Below are 22,835 nucleotides of genomic sequence, written 5' to 3' on the forward strand. Positions count from 1 at the left end.
GGGGTAGGGTACTAACTACCAGGGCCCTGGCATGCCAGGGGGCCCGGGCCCAGGGGAGGGCTGGCAAATTTTAGCTCAGGGGACAAGACTCGATTCAGCAGCCAATTAGGAACCTTTTAAAGGAAAAAAATGCAGGTGGCCCAGTGACCCAGCCCAAAGTAGCCCTCTATGGGACCGACCCAAGGGGGAGATGCCTCCCGGCCCCCGAACCCAGCCTGCCCCTGCCCGGGCTGCACTGCAGATCACCAACTTTTTTATATTTTTTTTGCTTCTTCAAGTTTTATTTTAACTTTTTTGTTTTTGTTTTGTGTTTACCCAGTGTGTGTGTGTGGGGGGCTGCCATGGTAGACACCATATGTAGTCTGTGCATAGGCGGCCACATCATTCATTCATAGAATATTGTACTACAGCTGAATAGATTATGCGACCACTGTGAGTAGTATGCCATGTGGCCATCTATGGAAGGACCGCATAGGCTCCCTGCACTTCATGTCTGTAAGATAGTAGCTAAATCTCCTTCCAACTTCACCATGACAAATAAGCAAATGAGTGCTCAAAAGTAGAACAAAATATTCATTAAATTCAGTTGAGAACATTGTTGGTTCTAAATATAAATGCAGTATTCTTTATCACCATCCAAAATATAAAACTAGAAATTCAACACGAAAAACGTTAAAAATCGCTATAATATTAAAAAGGCTGCCATGTCAGCTGGTGTCTTAATGGAAGAGTAGTTTGTTAAGACTATACTTTCAGAGATCATTTCTATAGTTTATACATTTGGAAATGTGCTCTAAAGTGTACAGACTCACCAACCATGAGGAAGAGTTTTAATGATTTCTCTTGAGTGTGAAGTGAGCTTGTAGTGCTGCTTTATGGTAGCTACTATCTGCTTTTGATGACTGTTTCTCTTTTCCTTTGTGGAAGAGTAGAGGAGTGAAATCACCAGCTGAGTGGTTGGTTTTCTGAATTGTCAACAACAGAGAATGTTATGAAAGAACATAAGATGAGATTTCATTATAACTGGATTTGCTTTGCTGTTGTTTTTGTAAAGTTCTGTCTTATGATATTAGAAATGGTTTTCTTAATAAGGACAAGCTACTTTGGTCATCTGGCCTGAGATTGGTGCAGCTGAGAGAACCTGGGTTATGTGCTTCTGTTGTAGTGAGCCAAAGATATCTAAAAATCATTGAGGAATGGGAAACCTTGTTGATAGAGTAAGACGAGGACCATGTTTTTTCCAATATTTCTTTTACAGCATATTTTTGTAATAGCCTGTCCATTAGACTGGGGCTATACTTGCTCTGCACTTACTTATTTATTCATCTCTTTGGTTTGTCACCTCAACTGTTGTTTTTGAATTTTACAGATTGGTGGGTGCAGATGACCCTATGAGCTCCTCACCACAATCTAGGGTAAAGGTGTGGCCTGAGGTTCCCCTTTTCAAGGGGGCGGCAAAAGTTCAGTTGCCCTGGGGAAACCTTCGACAAAACCCAGGGCTAAAGGGACACCACCGAGCTTTGCGGTGAAGGGGGGCCACAAGACCCCTTTTGGTGTTGGAGATAAAGGGGACCTTCCACTTTTAAGGAGGGCTTGATGTTCAGCACCCTGTGCACTTTTTTGTGTTTTTACACATTTTTTGCGCTCAGTGACCCGAAAGCATGATCCCAGGCTTTCAATATATAAGAGGAAATAAAAAAATAAAAAAAAATGTAACTGGGGAAGCAATTTGTTGGTATTAGGTTATCAAAACATTTTATGTTGCATTGTTTGCGCGCCTCTGCTTGTTGGGAGTATGATGGCGTTACTTGTATGAGAGGTTAAAGGGCCCTTCTCACAAGCTTCCAGCCCATACATAGTTTTCTTTCCCATTATGAATGTTTTTAGTGCTTACTATTTTAATTCGGATCTGTATTTCATTGTAATTGTACCGGAATTTGTTTTTGGATAATTTCAAACAATTTGAGACCCACACCTGCCAAATATTAATTTACAATTTTTGATTGAATATGTATCTTTATTTTGTATAAAGGTACAGAAAACATACAATACATTACGTTCAAATGTATTACGTTGCAGCGAAGCTGTAAGCACAATACACCGTAAAACATAATCATTCATACTTTCTGGTACAATTCAAGACATTAGGAACAAGATATGACCAGGGATGCTGATGGGGGGTAGGGTACTAACTACCAGGGCCCTGGCATGCCAGGGGGCCCGGGCCCAGGGGAGGGCTGGCAAATTTTAGCTCAGGGGACAAGACTCGATTCAGCAGCCAATTAGGAACCTTTTAAAGGAAAAAAATGCAGGTGGCCCAGTGACCCAGCCCAAAGTAGCCCTCTATGGGACCGACCCAAGGGGGAGATGCCTCCCGGCCCCCGAACCCAGCCTGCCCCTGCCCGGGCTGCACTGCAGATCACCAACTTTTTTATATTTTTTTTGCTTCTTCAAGTTTTATTTTAACTTTTTTGTTTTTGTTTTGTGTTTACCCAGTGTGTGTGTGTGGGGGGCTGCCATGGTAGACACCATATGTAGTCTGTGCATAGGCGGCCACATCATTCATTCATAGAATATTGTACTACAGCTGAATAGATTATGCGACCACTGTGAGTAGTATGCCATGTGGCCATCTATGGAAGGACCGCATAGGCTCCCTGCACTTCATGTCTGTAAGATAGTAGCTAAATCCCCTTCCAACTTCACCATGACAAATAAGCAAATGAGTGCTCAAAAGTAGAACAAAATATTCATTAAATTCAGTTGAGAACATTGTTGGTTCTAAATATAAATGCAGTATTCTTTATCACCATCCAAAATATAAAACTAGAAATTCAACACGAAAAAACGTTAAAAATCGCTATAATATTAAAAAGGCTGCCATGTCAGCTGGTGTCTTAATGGAAGAGTAGTTTGTTAAGACTATACTTTCAGGGATCATTTCTATAGTTTATACATTTGGAAATGTGCTCTAAAGTGTACAGACTCACCAACCATGAGGAAGAGTTTTAATGATTTCTCTTGAGTGTGAAGTGAGCTTGTAGTGCTGCTTTATGGTAGCTACTATCTGCTTTTGATGACTGTTTCTCTTTTCCTTTGTGGAAGAGTAGAGGAGTGAAATCACCAGCTGAGTGGTTGGGTTTCTGAATTGTCAACAACAGAGAATGTTATGAAAGAACTTAAGATGAGATTTCAGTATAACTGGATTTGCTTTGCTGTTGTTTTTGTAAAGTTCTGTCTTATGATATTAGAAATGGTTTTCTTAATAAGGACAAGCTACTTTGGTCATCTGGCCTGAGATTGGTGCAGCTGAGAGAACCTGGGTTATGTGCTTCTGTTGTAGTGAGCCAAAGATATCTAAAAATCATTGAGGAATGGGAAACCTTGTTGATAGAGTAAGATGAGGACCATGCTTTTTCCAATATTTCTTTTACAGCATATTTTTGTAATAGCCTGTCCATTAGACTGGGGCCATACTTGCTCTGCACTTACTTATTTATTCATCTCTTTGGTTTGTCACCTCAACTGTTGTTTTTGAATTTTACAGATTGGTGGGTGCAGATGACCCTATGAGCTCCTCACCACAATCTAGGGTAGAGGTGTGGCCTGAGGTTCCCCTTTTCAAGGGGGCGGCAAAAGTTCAGTTGCCCTGGGGAAACCTTCGACAAAACCCAGGGCTAAAGGGACACCACCGAGCTTTGCGGTGAAGGGGGGCCAAAAGACCCCTTTTGGTGTTGGATATAAAGGGGACCTTCCACTTTTAAGGAGGGCTTGATGTTCCGCACCCTGTGCACTTTTTTGTGTTTTTACACATTTTTTGCGCTCAGTGACCCGAAAGCATGATCCCAGGCTTTCAATATATAAGAGGAAATAAAAAAAATAAAAAAAAATGTAACTGGGGAAGCAATTTGTTGGTATTAGGTTATCAAAACATTTTATGTTGCATTGTTTGCGCGCCTCTGCTTGTTGGGAGTATGATGGCGTTACTTGTATGAGAGGTTAAAGGGCCCTTCTCACAAGCTTCCAGCCCATACATAGTTTTCTTTCCCATTATGAATGTTTTTAGTGCTTACTATTTTAATTCGGATCTGTATTTCATTGTAATTGTACCGGAATTTGTTTTTGGATAATTTTAAACAATTTGAGACCCACACCTGCCAAATATTGATTTACAATTTTTGATTGAATATGTATCTTTATTTTGATAAAGGTACAGAAAACATACAATACATTACGTTCAAATGTATTACGTTGCAGCGAAGCTGTAAGCACAATACACCGTAAAACATAATCATTCATACTTTCTGGTACAAGTCAAGACATTAGGAACAAGATATGACCAGGGATGCTGATGGGGGGTAGGGTACTAACTACCAGGGCCCTGGCATGCCAGGGGGCCCGGGCCCAGGGGAGGGCTGGCAAATTTTAGCTCAGGGGACAAGACTCGATTCAGCAGCCAATTAGGAACCTTTTAAAGGAAAAAAATGCAGGTGGCCCAGTGACCCAGCCCAAAGTAGCCCTCTATGGGACCGACCCAAGGGGGAGATGCCTCCCGGCCCCCGAACCCAGCCTGCCCCTGCCCGGGCTGCACTGCAGATCACCAACTTTTTTATATTTTTTTTGCTTCTTCAAGTTTTATTTTAACTTTTTTGTTTTTGTTTTGTGTTTACCCAGTGTGTGTGTGTGGGGGGCTGCCATGGTAGACACCATATGTAGTCTGTGCATAGGCGGCCACATCATTCATTCATAGAATATTGTACTACAGCTGAATAGATTATGCGACCACTGTGAGTAGTATGCCATGTGGCCATCTATGGAAGGACCGCATAGGCTCCCTGCACTTCATGTCTGTAAGATAGTAGCTAAATCCCCTTCCAACTTCACCATGACAAATAAGCAAATGAGTGCTCAAAAGTAGAACAAAATATTCATTAAATTCAGTTGAGAACATTGTTGGTTCTAAATATAAATGCAGTATTCTTTATCACCATCCAAAATATAAAACTAGAAATTCAACACGAAAAAACGTTAAAAATCGCTATAATATTAAAAAGGCTGCCATGTCAGCTGGTGTCTTAATGGAAGAGTAGTTTGTTAAGACTATACTTTCAGGGATCATTTCTATAGTTTATACATTTGGAAATGTGCTCTAAAGTGTACAGACTCACCAACCATGAGGAAGAGTTTTAATGATTTCTCTTGAGTGTGAAGTGAGCTTGTAGTGCTGCTTTATGGTAGCTACTATCTGCTTTTGATGACTGTTTCTCTTTTCCTTTGTGGAAGAGTAGAGGAGTGAAATCACCAGCTGAGTGGTTGGGTTTCTGAATTGTCAACAACAGAGAATGTTATGAAAGAACTTAAGATGAGATTTCAGTATAACTGGATTTGCTTTGCTGTTGTTTTTGTAAAGTTCTGTCTTATGATATTAGAAATGGTTTTCTTAATAAGGACAAGCTACTTTGGTCATCTGGCCTGAGATTGGTGCAGCTGAGAGAACCTGGGTTATGTGCTTCTGTTGTAGTGAGCCAAAGATATCTAAAAATCATTGAGGAATGGGAAACCTTGTTGATAGAGTAAGACGAGGACCATGCTTTTTCCAATATTTCTTTTACAGCATATTTTTGTAATAGCCTGTCCATTAGACTGGGGCCATACTTGCTCTGCACTTACTTATTTATTCATCTCTTTGGTTTGTCACCTCAACTGTTGTTTTTGAATTTTACAGATTGGTGGGTGCAGATGACCCTATGAACTCCTCACCACAATCTAGGGTAGAGGTGTGGCCTGAGGTTCCCCTTTTCAAGGGGGCGGCAAAAGTTCAGTTGCCCTGGGGAAACCTTCGACAAAACCCAGGGCTAAAGGGACACCACCGAGCTTTGCGGTGAAGGGGGGCCAAAAGACCCCTTTTGGTGTTGGATATAAAGGGGACCTTCCACTTTTAAGGAGGGCTTGATGTTCCGCACCCTGTGCACTTTTTTGTGTTTTTACACATTTTTTGCGCTCAGTGACCCGAAAGCATGATCCCAGGCTTTCAATATATAAGAGGAAATAAAAAAAATAAAAAAAAATGTAACTGGGGAAGCAATTTGTTGGTATTAGGTTATCAAAACATTTTATGTTGCATTGTTTGCGCGCCTCTGCTTGTTGGGAGTATGATGGCGTTACTTGTATGAGAGGTTAAAGGGCCCTTCTCACAAGCTTCCAGCCCATACATAGTTTTCTTTCCCATTATGAATGTTTTTAGTGCTTACTATTTTAATTCGGATCTGTATTTCATTGTAATTGTACCGGAATTTGTTTTTGGATAATTTTAAACAATTTGAGACCCACACCTGCCAAATATTGATTTACAATTTTTGATTGAATATGTATCTTTATTTTGATAAAGGTACAGAAAACATACAATACATTACGTTCAAATGTATTACGTTGCAGCAAAGCTGTAAGCACAATACACCGTAAAACATAATCATTCATACTTTCTGGTACAAGTCAAGACATTAGGAACAAGATATGACCAGGGATGCTGATGGGGGGTAGGGTACTAACTACCAGGGCCCTGGCATGCCAGGGGGCCCGGGCCCAGGGGAGGGCTGGCAAATTTTAGCTCAGGGGACAAGACTCGATTCAGCAGCCAATTAGGAACCTTTTAAAGGAAAAAAATGCAGGTGGCCCAGTGACCCAGCCCAAAGTAGCCCTCTATGGGACCGACCCAAGGGGGAGATGCCTCCCGGCCCCCGAACCCAGCCTGCCCCTGCCCGGGCTGCACTGCAGATCACCAACTTTTTTATATTTTTTTTGCTTCTTCAAGTTTTATTTTAACTTTTTTGTTTTTGTTTTGTGTTTACCCAGTGTGTGTGTGTGGGGGGCTGCCATGGTAGACACCATATGTAGTCTGTGCATAGGCGGCCACATCATTCATTCATAGAATATTGTACTACAGCTGAATAGATTATGCGACCACTGTGAGTAGTATGCCATGTGGCCATCTATGGAAGGACCGCATAGGCTCCCTGCACTTCATGTCTGTAAGATAGTAGCTAAATCCCCTTCCAACTTCACCATGACAAATAAGCAAATGAGTGCTCAAAAGTAGAACAAAATATTCATTAAATTCAGTTGAGAACATTGTTGGTTCTAAATATAAATGCAGTATTCTTTATCACCATCCAAAATATAAAACTAGAAATTCAACACGAAAAAACGTTAAAAATCGCTATAATATTAAAAAGGCTGCCATGTCAGCTGGTGTCTTAATGGAAGAGTAGTTTGTTAAGACTATACTTTCAGGGATCATTTCTATAGTTTATACATTTGGAAATGTGCTCTAAAGTGTACAGACTCACCAACCATGAGGAAGAGTTTTAATGATTTCTCTTGAGTGTGAAGTGAGCTTGTAGTGCTGCTTTATGGTAGCTACTATCTGCTTTTGATGACTGTTTCTCTTTTCCTTTGTGGAAGAGTAGAGGAGTAAAATCACCAGCTGAGTGGTTGGGTTTCTGAATTGTCAACAACAGAGAATGTTATGAAAGAACTTAAGATGAGATTTCAGTATAACTGGATTTGCTTTGCTGTTGTTTTTGTAAAGTTCTGTCTTATGATATTAGAAATGGTTTTCTTAATAAGGACAAGCTACTTTGGTCATCTGGCCTGAGATTGGTGCAGCTGAGAGAACCTGGGTTATGTGCTTCTGTTGTAGTGAGCCAAAGATATCTAAAAATCATTGAGGAATGGGAAACCTTGTTGATAGAGTAAGACGAGGACCATGCTTTTTCCAATATTTCTTTTACAGCATATTTTTGTAATAGCCTGTCCATTAGACTGGGGCCATACTTGCTCTGCACTTACTTATTTATTCATCTCTTTGGTTTGTCACCTCAACTGTTGTTTTTGAATTTTACAGATTGGTGGGTGCAGATGACCCTATGAGCTCCTCACCACAATCTAGGGTAGAGGTGTGGCCTGAGGTTCCCCTTTTCAAGGGGGCGGAAAAAGTTCAGTTGCCCTGGGGAAACCTTCGACAAAACCCAGGGCTAAAGGGACACCACCGAGCTTTGCGGTGAAGGGGGGCCAAAAGACCCCTTTTGGTGTTGGATATAAAGGGGACCTTCCACTTTTAAGGAGGGCTTGATGTTCCGCACCCTGTGCACTTTTTTGTGTTTTTACACATTTTTTGCGCTCAGTGACCCGAAAGCATGATCCCAGGCTTTCAATATATAAGAGGAAATAAAAAAAATAAAAAAAAATGTAACTGGGGAAGCAATTTGTTGGTATTAGGTTATCAAAACATTTTATGTTGCATTGTTTGCGCGCCTCTGCTTGTTGGGAGTATGATGGCGTTACTTGTATGAGAGGTTAAAGGGCCCTTCTCACAAGCTTCCAGCCCATACATAGTTTTCTTTCCCATTATGAATGTTTTTAGTGCTTACTATTTTAATTCGGATCTGTATTTCATTGTAATTGTACCGGAATTTGTTTTTGGATAATTTTAAACAATTTGAGACCCACACCTGCCAAATATTGATTTACAATTTTTGATTGAATATGTATCTTTATTTTGATAAAGGTACAGAAAACATACAATACATTACGTTCAAATGTATTACGTTGCAGCGAAGCTGTAAGCACAATACACCGTAAAACATAATCATTCATACTTTCTGGTACAAGTCAAGACATTAGGAACAAGATATGACCAGGGATGCTGATGGGGGGTAGGGTACTAACTACCAGGGCCCTGGCATGCCAGGGGGCCCGGGCCCAGGGGAGGGCTGGCAAATTTTAGCTCAGGGGACAAGACTCGATTCAGCAGCCAATTAGGAACCTTTTAAAGGAAAAAAATGCAGGTGGCCCAGTGACCCAGCCCAAAGTAGCCCTCTATGGGACCGACCCAAGGGGGAGATGCCTCCCGGCCCCCGAACCCAGCCTGCCCCTGCCCGGGCTGCACTGCAGATCACCAACTTTTTTATATTTTTTTTGCTTCTTCAAGTTTTATTTTAACTTTTTTGTTTTTGTTTTGTGTTTACCCAGTGTGTGTGTGTGGGGGGCTGCCATGGTAGACACCATATGTAGTCTGTGCATAGGCGGCCACATCATTCATTCATAGAATATTGTACTACAGCTGAATAGATTATGCGACCACTGTGAGTAGTATGCCATGTGGCCATCTATGGAAGGACCGCATAGGCTCCCTGCACTTCATGTCTGTAAGATAGTAGCTAAATCCCCTTCCAACTTCACCATGACAAATAAGCAAATGAGTGCTCAAAAGTAGAACAAAATATTCATTAAATTCAGTTGAGAACATTGTTGGTTCTAAATATAAATGCAGTATTCTTTATCACCATCCAAAATATAAAACTAGAAATTCAACACGAAAAAACGTTAAAAATCGCTATAATATTAAAAAGGCTGCCATGTCAGCTGGTGTCTTAATGGAAGAGTAGTTTATTAAGACTATACTTTCAGGGATCATTTCTATAGTTTATACATTTGGAAATGTGCTCTAAAGTGTACAGACTCACCAACCATGAGGAAGAGTTTTAATGATTTCTCTTGAGTGTGAAGTGAGCTTGTAGTGCTACTTTATGGTAGCTACTATCTGCTTTTGATGACTGTTTCACTTTTCCTTTGTGGAAGAGTAGAGAAGTGAAATCACCAGCTGAGTGGTTGGGTTTCTGAATTGTCAACAACAGAGAATGTTATGAAAGAACTTAAAATGAGATTTCAGTATAACTGGATTTGCTTTGCTGTTGTTTTTGTAAAGTTCTGTCTTATGATATTAGAAATGGTTTTCTTAATAAGGACAAGCTACTTTGGTCATCTGGCCTGAGATTGGTGCAGCTGAGAGAACCTGGGTTATGTGCTTCTGCTGTAGTGAGCTAAAGATATCTAAAAATCGTTGAGGAATGGGAAACCTTGTTGATAGAGTAAGACGAGGACCATGCTTTTTCCAATATTTCTTTTACAGCATATTTTTGTAATAGCCTGTCCATTAGACTGGGGCCATACTTGCTCTGCACTTACTTATTTATTCATCTCTTTGGTTTGTCACCTCAACTGTTGTTTTTGAATTTTACAGATTGGTGGGTGCAGATGACCCTATGAGCTCCTCACCACAATCTAGGGTAGAGGTGTGGCCTGAGGTTCCCCTTTTCAAGGGGGCGGCAAAAGTTCAGTTGCCCTGGGGAAACCTTCGACAAACCCAGGGCTAAAGGGACACCACCGAGCTTTGCGGTGAAGGGGGGCCAAAAGACCCCTTTTGGTGTTGGAGATAAAGGGGACCTTCCACTTTTAAGGAGGGCTTGATGTTCCGCACCCTGTGCACTTTTTTGTGTTTTTACACATTTTTTGCGCTCAGTGACCCGAAAGCATGATCCCAGGCTTTCAATATATAAGAGGAAATAAAAAAAATAAAAAAAAATGTAACTGGGGAAGCAATTTGTTGGTATTAGGTTATCAAAACATTTTATGTTGTATTGTTTGCGCGCCTCTGCTTGTTGGGAGTATGATGGAGTTACTTGTATGAGAGGTTAAAGGGCCCTTCTCACAAGCTTCCAGCCCATACATAGTTTTCTTTCCCATTATGAATGTTTTTAGTGCTTACTATTTTAATTCGGATCTGTGTTTCATTGTAATTGTACCGGAATTTGTTTTTGGATAATTTCAAACAATTTGAGACCCACACCTGCCAAATATTGATTTACAATTTTTGATTGAATATGTATCTTTATTTTGTATAAAGGTACAGAAAACATACAATACATTACGTTCAAATGTATTACGTTGCAGCGAAGCTGTAAGCACAATACACCGTAAAACATAATCATTTATACTTTCTGGTACAATTCAAGACATTAGGAACAAGATATGACCAGGGATGCTGATGGGGGGTAGGGTACTAACTACCAGGACCCTGGCATGCCAGGGGGCCCGGGCCCAGGGGAGGGCTGGCAAATTTTAGCTCAGGGGACAAGACTCGATTCAGCAGCCAATTAGGAACCTTTTAAAGGAAAAAAATGCAGGTGGCCCAGTGACCGAGCCCAAAGTAGCCCTCTATGGGACCGACCCAAGGGGGAGATGCCTCCCGGCCCCCGAACCCAGCCTGCCCCTGCCCGGGCTGCACTGCAGATCACCAACTTTTTTATATTTTTTTTGCTTCTTCAAGTTTTATTTTAACTTTTTTGTTTTTGTTTTGTGTTTACCCAGTGTGTGTGTGTGGGGGGCTGCCATGGTAGACACCATATGTAGTCTGTGCATAGGCGGCCACATCATTCATTCATAGAATATTGTACTACAGCTGAATAGATTATGCGACCACTGTGAGTAGTATGCCATGTGGCCATCTATGGAAGGACCGCATAGGCTCCCTGCACTTCATGTCTGTAAGATAGTAGCTAAATCTCCTTCCAACTTCACCATGACAAATAAGCAAATGAGTGCTCAAAAGTAGAACAAAATATTCATTAAATTCAGTTGAGAACATTGTTGGTTCTAAATATAAATGCAGTATTCTTTATCACCATCCAAAATATAAAACTAGAAATTCAACACGAAAAACGTTAAAAATCGCTATAATATTAAAAAGGCTGCCATGTCAGCTGGTGTCTTAATGGAAGAGTAGTTTGTTAAGACTATACTTTCAGGGATCATTTCTATAGTTTATACATTTGGAAATGTGCTCTAAAGTGTACAGACTCACCAACCATGAGGAAGAGTTTTAATGATTTCTCTTGAGTGTGAAGTGAGCTTGTAGTGCTGCTTTATGGTAGCTACTATCTGCTTTTGATGACGGTTTCTCTTTTCCTTTGTGGAAGAGTAGAGGAGTGAAATCACCAGCTGAGTGGTTGGGTTTCTGAATTGTCAACAAAAGAGAATGTTATGAAAGAACTTAAGACAAGATTTCAGTATAGCTGAATTTGCTTTGCTGTTGTTTTTGTAAAGTTCTGTCTTATGATATTAGAAATGGTTTTCTTAATAAGGACAAGCTACTTTGGTCATCTGGCCTGAGATTGGTGCAGCTGAGAGAACCTGGGTTATGTGCTTCTGTTGTAGTGAGCCAAAGATATCTAAAAATCATTGAGGAATGGGAAACCTTGTTGATAGAGTAAGACGAGGACCATGCTTTTTCCAATATTTCTTTTACAGCATATTTTTGTAATAGCCTGTCCATTAGACTGGGGCCATACTTGCTCTGCACTTACTTATTTATTCATCTCTTTGGTTTGTCACCTCAACTGTTGTTTTTGAATTTTACAGATTGGTGGGTGCAGATGACCCTATGAGCTCCTCACCACAATCTAGGGTAGAGGTGTGGCCTGAGGTTCCCCTTTTCAAGGGGGCGGCAAAAGTTCAGTTGCCCTGGGGAAACCTTCGACAAAACCCAGGGCTAAAGGGACACCACCGAGCTTTGCGGTGAAGGGGGGCCAAAAGACCCCTTTTGGTGTTGGAGATAAAGGGGACCTTCCACTTTTAAGGAGGGCTTGATGTTCCGCACCCTGTGCACTTTTTTGTGTTTTTACACATTTTTTGCGCTCAGTGACCCGAAAGCATGATCCCAGGCTTTCAATATATAAGAGGAAATAAAAAAAATAAAAAAAAATGTAACTGGGGAAGCAATTTGTTGGTATTAGGTTATCAAAACATTTTATGTTGCATTGTTTGCGCGCCTCTGCTTGTTGGGAGTATGATGGCGTTACTTGTATGAGAGGTTAAAGGGCCCTTCTCACAAGCTTCCAGCCCATACATAGTTTTCTTTCCCATTATGAATGTTTTTAGTGCTTACTATTTTAATTCGGATCTGTATTTCATTGTAATTGTACCGGAATTTGTTTTTGGATAATTTCAAACAATTTGAGACCCACACCTGCCAAATATTGATTTACAATTTTTGATTGAATATGTATCTTTATTTTGTATAAAGTTACAGAAAACATACAATACATTACGTTCAAATGTATTACGTTGCAGCGAAGCTGTAAGCACAATACACCGTAAAACATAATCATTCATACTTTCTGGTACAATTCAAGACATTAGGAACAAGATATGACCAGGGATGCTGATGGGGGGTAGGGTACTAACTACCAGGGCCCTGGCCCAGGGGAGGGCTGGCAAATTTTAGCTCAGGGGACAAGACTCGATTCAGCAGCCAATTAGGAACCTTTTAAAGGAAAAAAATGCAGGTGGCCCAGTGACCCAGCCCAAAGTAGCCCTCTATGGGACCGACCCAAGGGGGAGATGCCTCCCGGCCCCCGAACCCATCCTGCCCCTGCCCGGGCTGCACTGCAGATCACCAACTTTTTTATATTTTTTTTGCTTCTTCAAGTTTTATTTTAACTTTTTTGTTTTTGTTTTGTGTTTACCCAGTGTGTGTGTCTGGGGGGCTGCCATGGTAGACACCATATGTAGTCTGTGCATAGGCGGCCACATCATTCATTCATAGAATATTGTACTACAGCTGAATAGATTATGCGACCACTGTGAGTAGTATGCCATGTGGCCATCTATGGAAGGACCGCATAGGCTCCCTGCACTTCATGTCTGTAAGATAGTAGCTAAATCCCCTTCCAACTTCACCATGACAAATAAGCAAATGAGTGCTCAAAAGTAGAACAAAATATTCATTAAATTCAGTTGAGAACATTGTTGGTTCTAAATATAAATGCAGTATTCTTTATCACCATCCAAAATATAAAACTAGAAATTCAACACGAAAAACGTTAAAAATCGCTATAATATTAAAAAGGCTGCCATGTCAGCTGGTGTCTTAATGGAAGAGTAGTTTGTTAAGACTATACTTTCAGGGATCATTTCTATAGTTTATACATTTGGAAATGTGCTCTAAAGTGTACAGACTCACCAACCATGAGGAAGAGTTTTAATGATTTCTCTTGAGTGTGAAGTGAGCTTGTAGTGCTGCTTTATGGTAGCTACTATCTGCTTTTGATGACTGTTTCTCTTTTCCTTTGTGGAAGAGTAGAGGAGCGAAATCACCAGCTGAGTGGTTGGGTTTCTGAATTGTCAACAACAGAGAATGTTATGAAAGAACTTAAGCTGATATTTCAGTATAACTGGATTTGCTTTGCTGTTGTTTTTGTAAAGTTCTGTCTTATGATATTAGAAATGGTTTTCTTAATAAGGACAAGCTACTTTGGTCATCTGGCCTGAGATTGCTGTAGCTGAGAGAACCTGGGTTATGTGCTTCTGTTGCAGTGAGCCAAAGATATCTAAAAATCATTGAGGAATGGGAAACCTTGTTGATAGAGTAAGACGAGGACCATGTTTTTTCCAATATTTCTTTTACAGCATATTTTTGTAATAGCCTGTCCATTAGACTGGGGCCATACTTGCTCTGCACTTACTTATTTATTCATCTCTTTGGTTTGTCACCTCAACTGTTGTTTTTGAATTTTACAGATTGGTGGGTGCAGATGACCCTATGAGCTCCTCACCACAATCTAGGGTAGAGGTGTGGCCTGAGGTTCCCCTTTTCAAGGGGGCGGCAAAAGTTCAGTTGCCCTGGGGAAACCTTCGACAAAACCCAGGGCTAAAGGGACACCACCGAGCTTTGCGGTGAAGGGGGGCCAAAAGACCCCTTTTGGTGTTGGAGATAAAGGGGACCTTCCACTTTTAAGGAGGGCTTGATGTTCCGCACCCTGTGCACTTTTTTGTGTTTTTACACATTTTTTGCGCTCAGTGACCCGAAAGCATGATCCCAGGCTTTCAATATATAAGAGGAAATAAAAAAAATAAAAAAAAATGTAACTGGGGAAGCAATTTGTTGGTATTAGGTTATCAAAACATTTTATGTTGCATTGTTTGCGCGCCTCTGCTTGTTGGGAGTATGATGGCGTTACTTGTATGAGAGGTTAAAGGGCCCTTCTCACAAGCTTCCAGCCCATACATAGTTTTCTTTCCCATTATGAATGTTTTTAGTGCTTACTATTTTAATTCGGATCTGTATTTCATTGTAATTGTACCGGAATTTGTTTTTGGATAATTTCAAACAATTTGAGACCCACACCTGCCAAATATTGATTTACAATTTTTGATTGAATATGTATCTTTATTTTGTATAAAGGTACAGAAAACATACAATACATTACGTTCAAATGTATTACGTTGCAGCGAAGCTGTAAGCACAATACACCGTAAAACATAATCATTCATACTTTCTGGTACAATTCAAGACATTAGGAACAAGATATGACCAGGGATGCTGATGGGGGGTAGGGTACTAACTACCAGGGCCCTGGCATGCCAGGGGGCCCGGGCCCAGGGGAGGGCTGGCAAATTTTAGCTCAGGGGACAAGACTCGATTCAGCAGCCAATTAGGAACCTTTTAAAGGAAAAAAATGCAGGTGGCCCAGTGACCCAGCCCAAAGTAGCCCTCTATGGGACCGACCCAAGGGGGAGATGCCTCCCGGCCCCCGAACCCAGCCTGCCCCTGCCCGGGCTGCACTGCAGATCACCAACTTTTTTATATTTTTTTTGCTTCTTCAAGTTTTATTTTAACTTTTTTGTTTTTGTTTTGTGTTTACCCAGTGTGTGTGTGTGTGGGGGGCTGCCATGGTAGACACCATATGTAGTCTGTGCATAGGCGGCCACATCATTCATTCATAGAATATTGTACTACAGCTGAATAGATTATGCGACCACTGTCAGTAGTATGCCATGTGGCCATCTATGGAAGGACCGCATAGGCTCCCTGCACTTCATGCCTGTAAGATAGTAGCTAAATCCCCTTCCAACTTCACCATGACAAATAAGCAAATGAGTGCTCAAAAGTAGAACAAAATATTCATTAAATTCAGTTGAGAACATTGTTGGTTCTAAATATAAATGCAGTATTCTTTATCACCATCCAAAATATAAAACTAGAAATTCAACACGAAAAACGTTAAAAATCGCTATAATATTAAAAAGGCTGCCATGTCAGCTGGTGTCTTAATGGAAGAGTAGTTTGTTATGACTATACATTCAGGGATCATTTCTATAGTTTATACATTTGGAAATGTGCTCCACAGTATACAGACTCACCAACCATGAAGTAGAGTTTTAATGATTTCTCTTGAGTGTGAAGTGAGCTTGTAGTGCTGCTTTATGGTAGCTACTATCTGCTTTTGATGACTGTTTCTCTTTTCCTTTGTGGAAGAGTAGAGGAGTGAAATCACCAGCTGAGTGGTTGGGTTTCTGAATTGTTAACAACAGAGAATGTTATAAAAGAACTTAAGACGAGATTTCAGTATAACTGGATTTGCTTTGCTGTTGTTTTTGTAAAGTTCTGTCTTATGATATTAGAAATGGTTTTCTTAATAAGGACAAGCTACTTTGGTCATCTGGCCTGAGATTGGTGCAGCTGAGAGAACCTGGGTTATGTGCTTCTGTTGTAGTGAGCCAAAGATATCTAAAAATCATTGAGGAATGGGAAACCTTGTTGATAGAGTAAGACGAGGACCATGCTTTTTCCAATATTTCTTTTACAGCATATTTTTGTAATAGCCTGTCCATTAGACTGGGGCCATACTTGCTCTGCACTTACTTATTTATTCATCTCTTTGGTTTGTCACCTCAACTGTTGTTTTTGAATTTTACAGATTGGTGGGTGCAGATGACCCTATGAGCTCCTCACCACAATCTAGGGTAGAGGTGTGGCCTGAGGTTCCCCTTTTCAAGGGGGCGGCAAAAGTTCAGTTGCCCTGGGGAAACCTTCGACAAAACCCAGGGCTAAAGGGACACCACCGAGCTTTGCGGTGAAGGGGGGGCCAAAAGACCCCTTTTGGTGTTGGAGATAAAGGGGACCTTCCACTTTTAAGGAGGGCTTGATGTTCCGCACCCTGTGCACTTTTTTGTGTTTTTACACATTTTTTGCGCTCAGTGACCCGAAAGCATGATCCCAGGCTTTCAATATATAAGAGGAAATAAAAAAAATAAAAAAAAATGTAACTGGGGAAGCAATTTGTTGGTATTAGGTTATCAAAACATTTTATGTTGCATTGTTTGCGCGCCTCTGCTTGTTGGGAGTATGATGGCGTTACTTGTATGAGAGGTTAAAGGGCCCTTCTCACAAGCTTCCAGCCCATACATAGTTTTCTTTCCCATTATGAATGTTTTTAGTGCTTACTATTTTAATTCGGATCTGTATTTCATTGTAATTGTACCGGAATTTGTTTTTGGATAATTTCAAACAATTTGAGACCCACACCTGCCAAATATTGATTTACAATTTTTGATTGAATATGTATCTTTATTTTGTATAAAGTTACAGAAAACATACAATACATTACGTTCAAATGTATTACGTTGCAGCGAAGCTGTAAGCACAATACACCGTAAAACATAATCATTCATACTTTCTGGTACAATTCAAGACATTAGGAACAAGATATGACCAGGGATGCTGATGGGGGGTAGGGTACTAACTACCAGGGCCCTGGCCCAGGGGAGGGCTGGCAAATTTTAGCTCAGGGGACAAGACTCGATTCAGCAGCCAATTAGGAACCTTTTAAAGGAAAAAAATGCAGGTGGCCCAGTGACCCAGCCCAAAGTAGCCCTCTATGGGACCGACCCAAGGGGGAGATGCCTCCCGGCCCCCGAACCCATCCTGCCCCTGCCCGGGCTGCACTGCAGATCACCAACTTTTTTATATTTTTTTTGCTTCTTCAAGTTTTATTTTAACTTTTTTGTTTTTGTTTTGTGTTTACCCAGTGTGTGTGTCTGGGGGGCTGCCATGGTAGACACCATATGTAGTCTGTGCATAGGCGGCCACATCATTCATTCATAGAATATTGTACTACAGCTGAATAGATTATGCGACCACTGTGAGTAGTATGCCATGTGGCCATCTATGGAAGGACCGCATAGGCTCCCTGCACTTCATGTCTGTAAGATAGTAGCTAAATCCCCTTCCAACTTCACCATGACAAATAAGCAAATGAGTGCTCAAAAGTAGAACAAAATATTCATTAAATTCAGTTGAGAACATTGTTGGTTCTAAATATAAATGCAGTATTCTTTATCACCATCCAAAATATAAAACTAGAAATTCAACACGAAAAACGTTAAAAATCGCTATAATATTAAAAAGGCTGCCATGTCAGCTGGTGTCTTAATGGAAGAGTAGTTTGTTAAGACTATACTTTCAGGGATCATTTCTATAGTTTATACATTTGGAAATGTGCTCTAAAGTGTACAGACTCACCAACCATGAGGAAGAGTTTTAATGATTTCTCTTGAGTGTGAAGTGAGCTTGTAGTGCTGCTTTATGGTAGCTACTATCTGCTTTTGATGACTGTTTCTCTTTTCCTTTGTGGAAGAGTAGAGGAGCGAAATCACCAGCTGAGTGGTTGGGTTTCTGAATTGTCAACAACAGAGAATGTTATGAAAGAACTTAAGCTGATATTTCAGTATAACTGGATTTGCTTTGCTGTTGTTTTTGTAAAGTTCTGTCTTATGATATTAGAAATGGTTTTCTTAATAAGGACAAGCTACTTTGGTCATCTGGCCTGAGATTGCTGTAGCTGAGAGAACCTGGGTTATGTGCTTCTGTTGCAGTGAGCCAAAGATATCTAAAAATCATTGAGGAATGGGAAACCTTGTTGATAGAGTAAGACGAGGACCATGTTTTTTCCAATATTTCTTTTACAGCATATTTTTGTAATAGCCTGTCCATTAGACTGGGGCCATACTTGCTCTGCACTTACTTATTTATTCATCTCTTTGGTTTGTCACCTCAACTGTTGTTTTTGAATTTTACAGATTGGTGGGTGCAGATGACCCTATGAGCTCCTCACCACAATCTAGGGTAGAGGTGTGGCCTGAGGTTCCCCTTTTCAAGGGGGCGGCAAAAGTTCAGTTGCCCTGGGGAAACCTTCGACAAAACCCAGGGCTAAAGGGACACCACCGAGCTTTGCGGTGAAGGGGGGCCAAAAGACCCCTTTTGGTGTTGGAGATAAAGGGGACCTTCCACTTTTAAGGAGGGCTTGATGTTCCGCACCCTGTGCACTTTTTTGTGTTTTTACACATTTTTTGCGCTCAGTGACCCGAAAGCATGATCCCAGGCTTTCAATATATAAGAGGAAATAAAAAAAATAAAAAAAAATGTAACTGGGGAAGCAATTTGTTGGTATTAGGTTATCAAAACATTTTATGTTGCATTGTTTGCGCGCCTCTGCTTGTTGGGAGTATGATGGCGTTACTTGTATGAGAGGTTAAAGGGCCCTTCTCACAAGCTTCCAGCCCATACATAGTTTTCTTTCCCATTATGAATGTTTTTAGTGCTTACTATTTTAATTCGGATCTGTATTTCATTGTAATTGTACCGGAATTTGTTTTTGGATAATTTCAAACAATTTGAGACCCACACCTGCCAAATATTGATTTACAATTTTTGATTGAATATGTATCTTTATTTTGTATAAAGGTACAGAAAACATACAATACATTACGTTCAAATGTATTACGTTGCAGCGAAGCTGTAAGCACAATACACCGTAAAACATAATCATTCATACTTTCTGGTACAATTCAAGACATTAGGAACAAGATATGACCAGGGATGCTGATGGGGGGTAGGGTACTAACTACCAGGGCCCTGGCATGCCAGGGGGCCCGGGCCCAGGGGAGGGCTGGCAAATTTTAGCTCAGGGGACAAGACTCGATTCAGCAGCCAATTAGGAACCTTTTAAAGGAAAAAAATGCAGGTGGCCCAGTGACCCAGCCCAAAGTAGCCCTCTATGGGACCGACCCAAGGGGGAGATGCCTCCCGGCCCCCGAACCCAGCCTGCCCCTGCCCGGGCTGCACTGCAGATCACCAACTTTTTTATATTTTTTTTGCTTCTTCAAGTTTTATTTTAACTTTTTTGTTTTTGTTTTGTGTTTACCCAGTGTGTGTGTGTGTGGGGGGCTGCCATGGTAGACACCATATGTAGTCTGTGCATAGGCGGCCACATCATTCATTCATAGAATATTGTACTACAGCTGAATAGATTATGCGACCACTGTCAGTAGTATGCCATGTGGCCATCTATGGAAGGACCGCATAGGCTCCCTGCACTTCATGCCTGTAAGATAGTAGCTAAATCCCCTTCCAACTTCACCATGACAAATAAGCAAATGAGTGCTCAAAAGTAGAACAAAATATTCATTAAATTCAGTTGAGAACATTGTTGGTTCTAAATATAAATGCAGTATTCTTTATCACCATCCAAAATATAAAACTAGAAATTCAACACGAAAAACGTTAAAAATCGCTATAATATTAAAAAGGCTGCCATGTCAGCTGGTGTCTTAATGGAAGAGTAGTTTGTTATGACTATACATTCAGGGATCATTTCTATAGTTTATACATTTGGAAATGTGCTCCACAGTATACAGACTCACCAACCATGAAGTAGAGTTTTAATGATTTCTCTTGAGTGTGAAGTGAGCTTGTAGTGCTGCTTTATGGTAGCTACTATCTGCTTTTGATGACTGTTTCTCTTTTCCTTTGTGGAAGAGTAGAGGAGTGAAATCACCAGCTGAGTGGTTGGGTTTCTGAATTGTTAACAACAGAGAATGTTATAAAAGAACTTAAGACGAGATTTCAGTATAACTGGATTTGCTTTGCTGTTGTTTTTGTAAAGTTCTGTCTTATGATATTAGAAATGGTTTTCTTAATAAGGACAAGCTACTTTGGTCATCTGGCCTGAGATTGGTGCAGCTGAGAGAACCTGGGTTATGTGCTTCTGTTGTAGTGAGCCAAAGATATCTAAAAATCATTGAGGAATGGGAAACCTTGTTGATAGAGTAAGACGAAGACCATGTTTTTTCCAATATTTCTTTTACAGCATATTTTTGTAATAGCCTGTCCATTAGACTGGGGCCATACTTGCTCTGCACTTACTTATTTATTCATCTCTTTGGTTTGTCACCTCAACTGTTGTTTTTGAATTTTACAGATTGGTGGGTGCAGATGACCCTATGAGCTCCTCACCACAATCTAGGGTAGAGGTGTGGCCTGAGGTTCCCCTTTTCAAGGGGGCGGCAAAAGTTCAGTTGCCCTGGGGAAACCTTCGACAAAACCCAGGGCTAAAGGGACACCACCGAGCTTTGCGGTGAAGGGGGGCCAAAAGACCCCTTTTGGTGTTGGAGATAAAGGGGACCTTCCACTTTTAAGGAGGGCTTGATGTTCCGCACCCTGTGCACTTTTTTGTGTTTTTACACATTTTTTGCGCTCAGTGACCCGAAAGCATGATCCCAGGCTTTCAATATATAAGAGGAAATAAAAAAAATAAAAAAAAATGTAACTGGGGAAGCAATTTGTTGGTATTAGGTTATCAAAACATTTTATGTTGCATTGTTTGCGCGCCTCTGCTTGTTGGGAGTATGATGGCGTTACTTGTATGAGAGGTGAAAGGGCCCTTCTCACAAGCTTCCAGCCCATACATAGTTTTCTTTCCCATTATGAATGTTTTTAGTGCTTACTATTTTAATTCGGATCTGTATTTCATTGTAATTGTACCGGAATTTGTTTTTGGATAATTTCAAACAATTTGAGACCCACACCTGCCAAATATTGATTTACAATTTTTGATTGAATATGTATCTTTATTTTGTATAAAGGTACAGAAAACATACAATACATTACGTTCAAATGTATTACGTTGCAGCGAAGCTGTAAGCACAATACACCGTAAAACATAATCATTCATACTTTCTGGTACAATTCAAGACATTAGGAACAAGATATGACCAGGGATGCTGATGGGGGGTAGGGTACTAACTACCAGGGCCCTGGCATGCCAGGGGGCCCGGGCCCAGGGGAGGGCTGGCAAATTTTAGCTCAGGGGACAAGACTCGATTCAGCAGCCAATTAGGAACCTTTTAAAGGAAAAAAATGCAGGTGGCCCAGTGACCCAGCCCAAAGTAGCCCTCTATGGGACCGACCCAAGGGGGAGATGCCTCCCGGCCCCCGAACCCAGCCTGCCCCTGCCCGGGCTGCACTGCAGATCACCAACTTTTTTATATTTTTTTTGCTTCTTCAAGTTTTATTTTAACTTTTTTGTTTTTGTTTTGTGTTTACCCAGTGTGTGTGTGTGGGGGGCTGCCATGGTAGACACCATATGTAGTCTGTGCATAGGCGGCCACATCATTCATTCATAGAGTATTGTACTACAGCTGAATAGATTATGCGACCACTGTGAGTAGTATGCCATGTGGCCATCTATGGAAGGACCGCATAGGCTCCCTGCACTTCATGTCTGTAAGATAGTAGCTAAATCCCCTTCCAACTTCACCATCACAAATAAGCAAAAGAGTGCTCAAAAGTAGAACAAAATATTCATAAAATTCAGTTGAGAACATTGTTGGTTCTAAATATAAATGCAGTATTCTTTATCACCATCCAAAATATAACACTAGAAATTCAACACGAAAAACGTTAAAAATCGCTATAATATTAAAAAGGCTGCCATGTCAGCTGGTGTCTTAATGGAAGAGTAGTTTGTTAAGACTATACTTTCAGGGATCATTTCTATAGTTTATACATTTGGAAATGTGCTCTAAAGTGTACAGACTCACCAACCATGAGGAAGAGTTTTAATGATTTGTCTTGAGTGTGAAGTGAGCTTGTAGTGCTGCTTTATGGTAGTTACTATCTGCTTTTGATGACTGTTTCTCTTTTCCTTTGTGGAAGAGTAGAGGAGTGAAATCACCAGCTGAGTGGTTGGCTTTCTGAATTGTTAACAACAGAGAATGTTAAGAAAGAACTTCAGCTGAGACTCCAGTATAGTTGGGCTTGCTTTGCTGTTGTTTTGGTAAATTTCTGTCTTATGATATTCGAAATGGTTTTCTTA

General features: G+C 40.7%; 11 non-coding genes across 11 annotated transcripts; all 11 read left to right on the forward strand.

Moving 5' to 3' along the window:
- Nucleotides 1-740: 740 nt before the first annotated feature.
- LOC142142158 (small nucleolar RNA U3) lies at nucleotides 741-958 on the forward strand. The gene has a single exon (XR_012689089.1). It is a non-coding gene; the product is annotated as a small nucleolar RNA U3 (small nucleolar RNA).
- A 1,960-nt stretch (nucleotides 959-2,918) lies between these two features.
- On the forward strand, nucleotides 2,919-3,136 carry LOC142142126 (small nucleolar RNA U3). Its single transcript, XR_012689063.1, has one exon. It is a non-coding gene; the product is annotated as a small nucleolar RNA U3 (small nucleolar RNA).
- A 1,960-nt stretch (nucleotides 3,137-5,096) lies between these two features.
- On the forward strand, nucleotides 5,097-5,314 carry LOC142142127 (small nucleolar RNA U3). Its single transcript, XR_012689064.1, has one exon. It is a non-coding gene; the product is annotated as a small nucleolar RNA U3 (small nucleolar RNA).
- A 1,960-nt stretch (nucleotides 5,315-7,274) lies between these two features.
- Nucleotides 7,275-7,492, forward strand: LOC142142179 (small nucleolar RNA U3). Its single transcript, XR_012689108.1, has one exon. It is a non-coding gene; the product is annotated as a small nucleolar RNA U3 (small nucleolar RNA).
- A 1,960-nt stretch (nucleotides 7,493-9,452) lies between these two features.
- LOC142142081 (small nucleolar RNA U3) lies at nucleotides 9,453-9,670 on the forward strand. The gene has a single exon (XR_012689022.1). It is a non-coding gene; the product is annotated as a small nucleolar RNA U3 (small nucleolar RNA).
- A 1,959-nt stretch (nucleotides 9,671-11,629) lies between these two features.
- LOC142142176 (small nucleolar RNA U3) lies at nucleotides 11,630-11,847 on the forward strand. The gene has a single exon (XR_012689106.1). It is a non-coding gene; the product is annotated as a small nucleolar RNA U3 (small nucleolar RNA).
- A 1,942-nt stretch (nucleotides 11,848-13,789) lies between these two features.
- LOC142142143 (small nucleolar RNA U3) lies at nucleotides 13,790-14,007 on the forward strand. Its single transcript, XR_012689077.1, has one exon. It is a non-coding gene; the product is annotated as a small nucleolar RNA U3 (small nucleolar RNA).
- A 1,962-nt stretch (nucleotides 14,008-15,969) lies between these two features.
- On the forward strand, nucleotides 15,970-16,187 carry LOC142142235 (small nucleolar RNA U3). The gene has a single exon (XR_012689159.1). It is a non-coding gene; the product is annotated as a small nucleolar RNA U3 (small nucleolar RNA).
- A 1,943-nt stretch (nucleotides 16,188-18,130) lies between these two features.
- LOC142142145 (small nucleolar RNA U3) lies at nucleotides 18,131-18,348 on the forward strand. The gene has a single exon (XR_012689078.1). It is a non-coding gene; the product is annotated as a small nucleolar RNA U3 (small nucleolar RNA).
- A 1,962-nt stretch (nucleotides 18,349-20,310) lies between these two features.
- Nucleotides 20,311-20,528, forward strand: LOC142142236 (small nucleolar RNA U3). Its single transcript, XR_012689160.1, has one exon. It is a non-coding gene; the product is annotated as a small nucleolar RNA U3 (small nucleolar RNA).
- A 1,960-nt stretch (nucleotides 20,529-22,488) lies between these two features.
- LOC142142192 (small nucleolar RNA U3) lies at nucleotides 22,489-22,706 on the forward strand. Its single transcript, XR_012689120.1, has one exon. It is a non-coding gene; the product is annotated as a small nucleolar RNA U3 (small nucleolar RNA).
- The last annotated feature ends 129 nt before the right edge of the window (nucleotides 22,707-22,835 follow it).

Source organism: Mixophyes fleayi, chromosome 2, assembly GCF_038048845.1.
Source record: "Mixophyes fleayi isolate aMixFle1 chromosome 2, aMixFle1.hap1, whole genome shotgun sequence".
NCBI lineage: Eukaryota > Metazoa > Chordata > Amphibia > Anura > Limnodynastidae > Mixophyes > Mixophyes fleayi.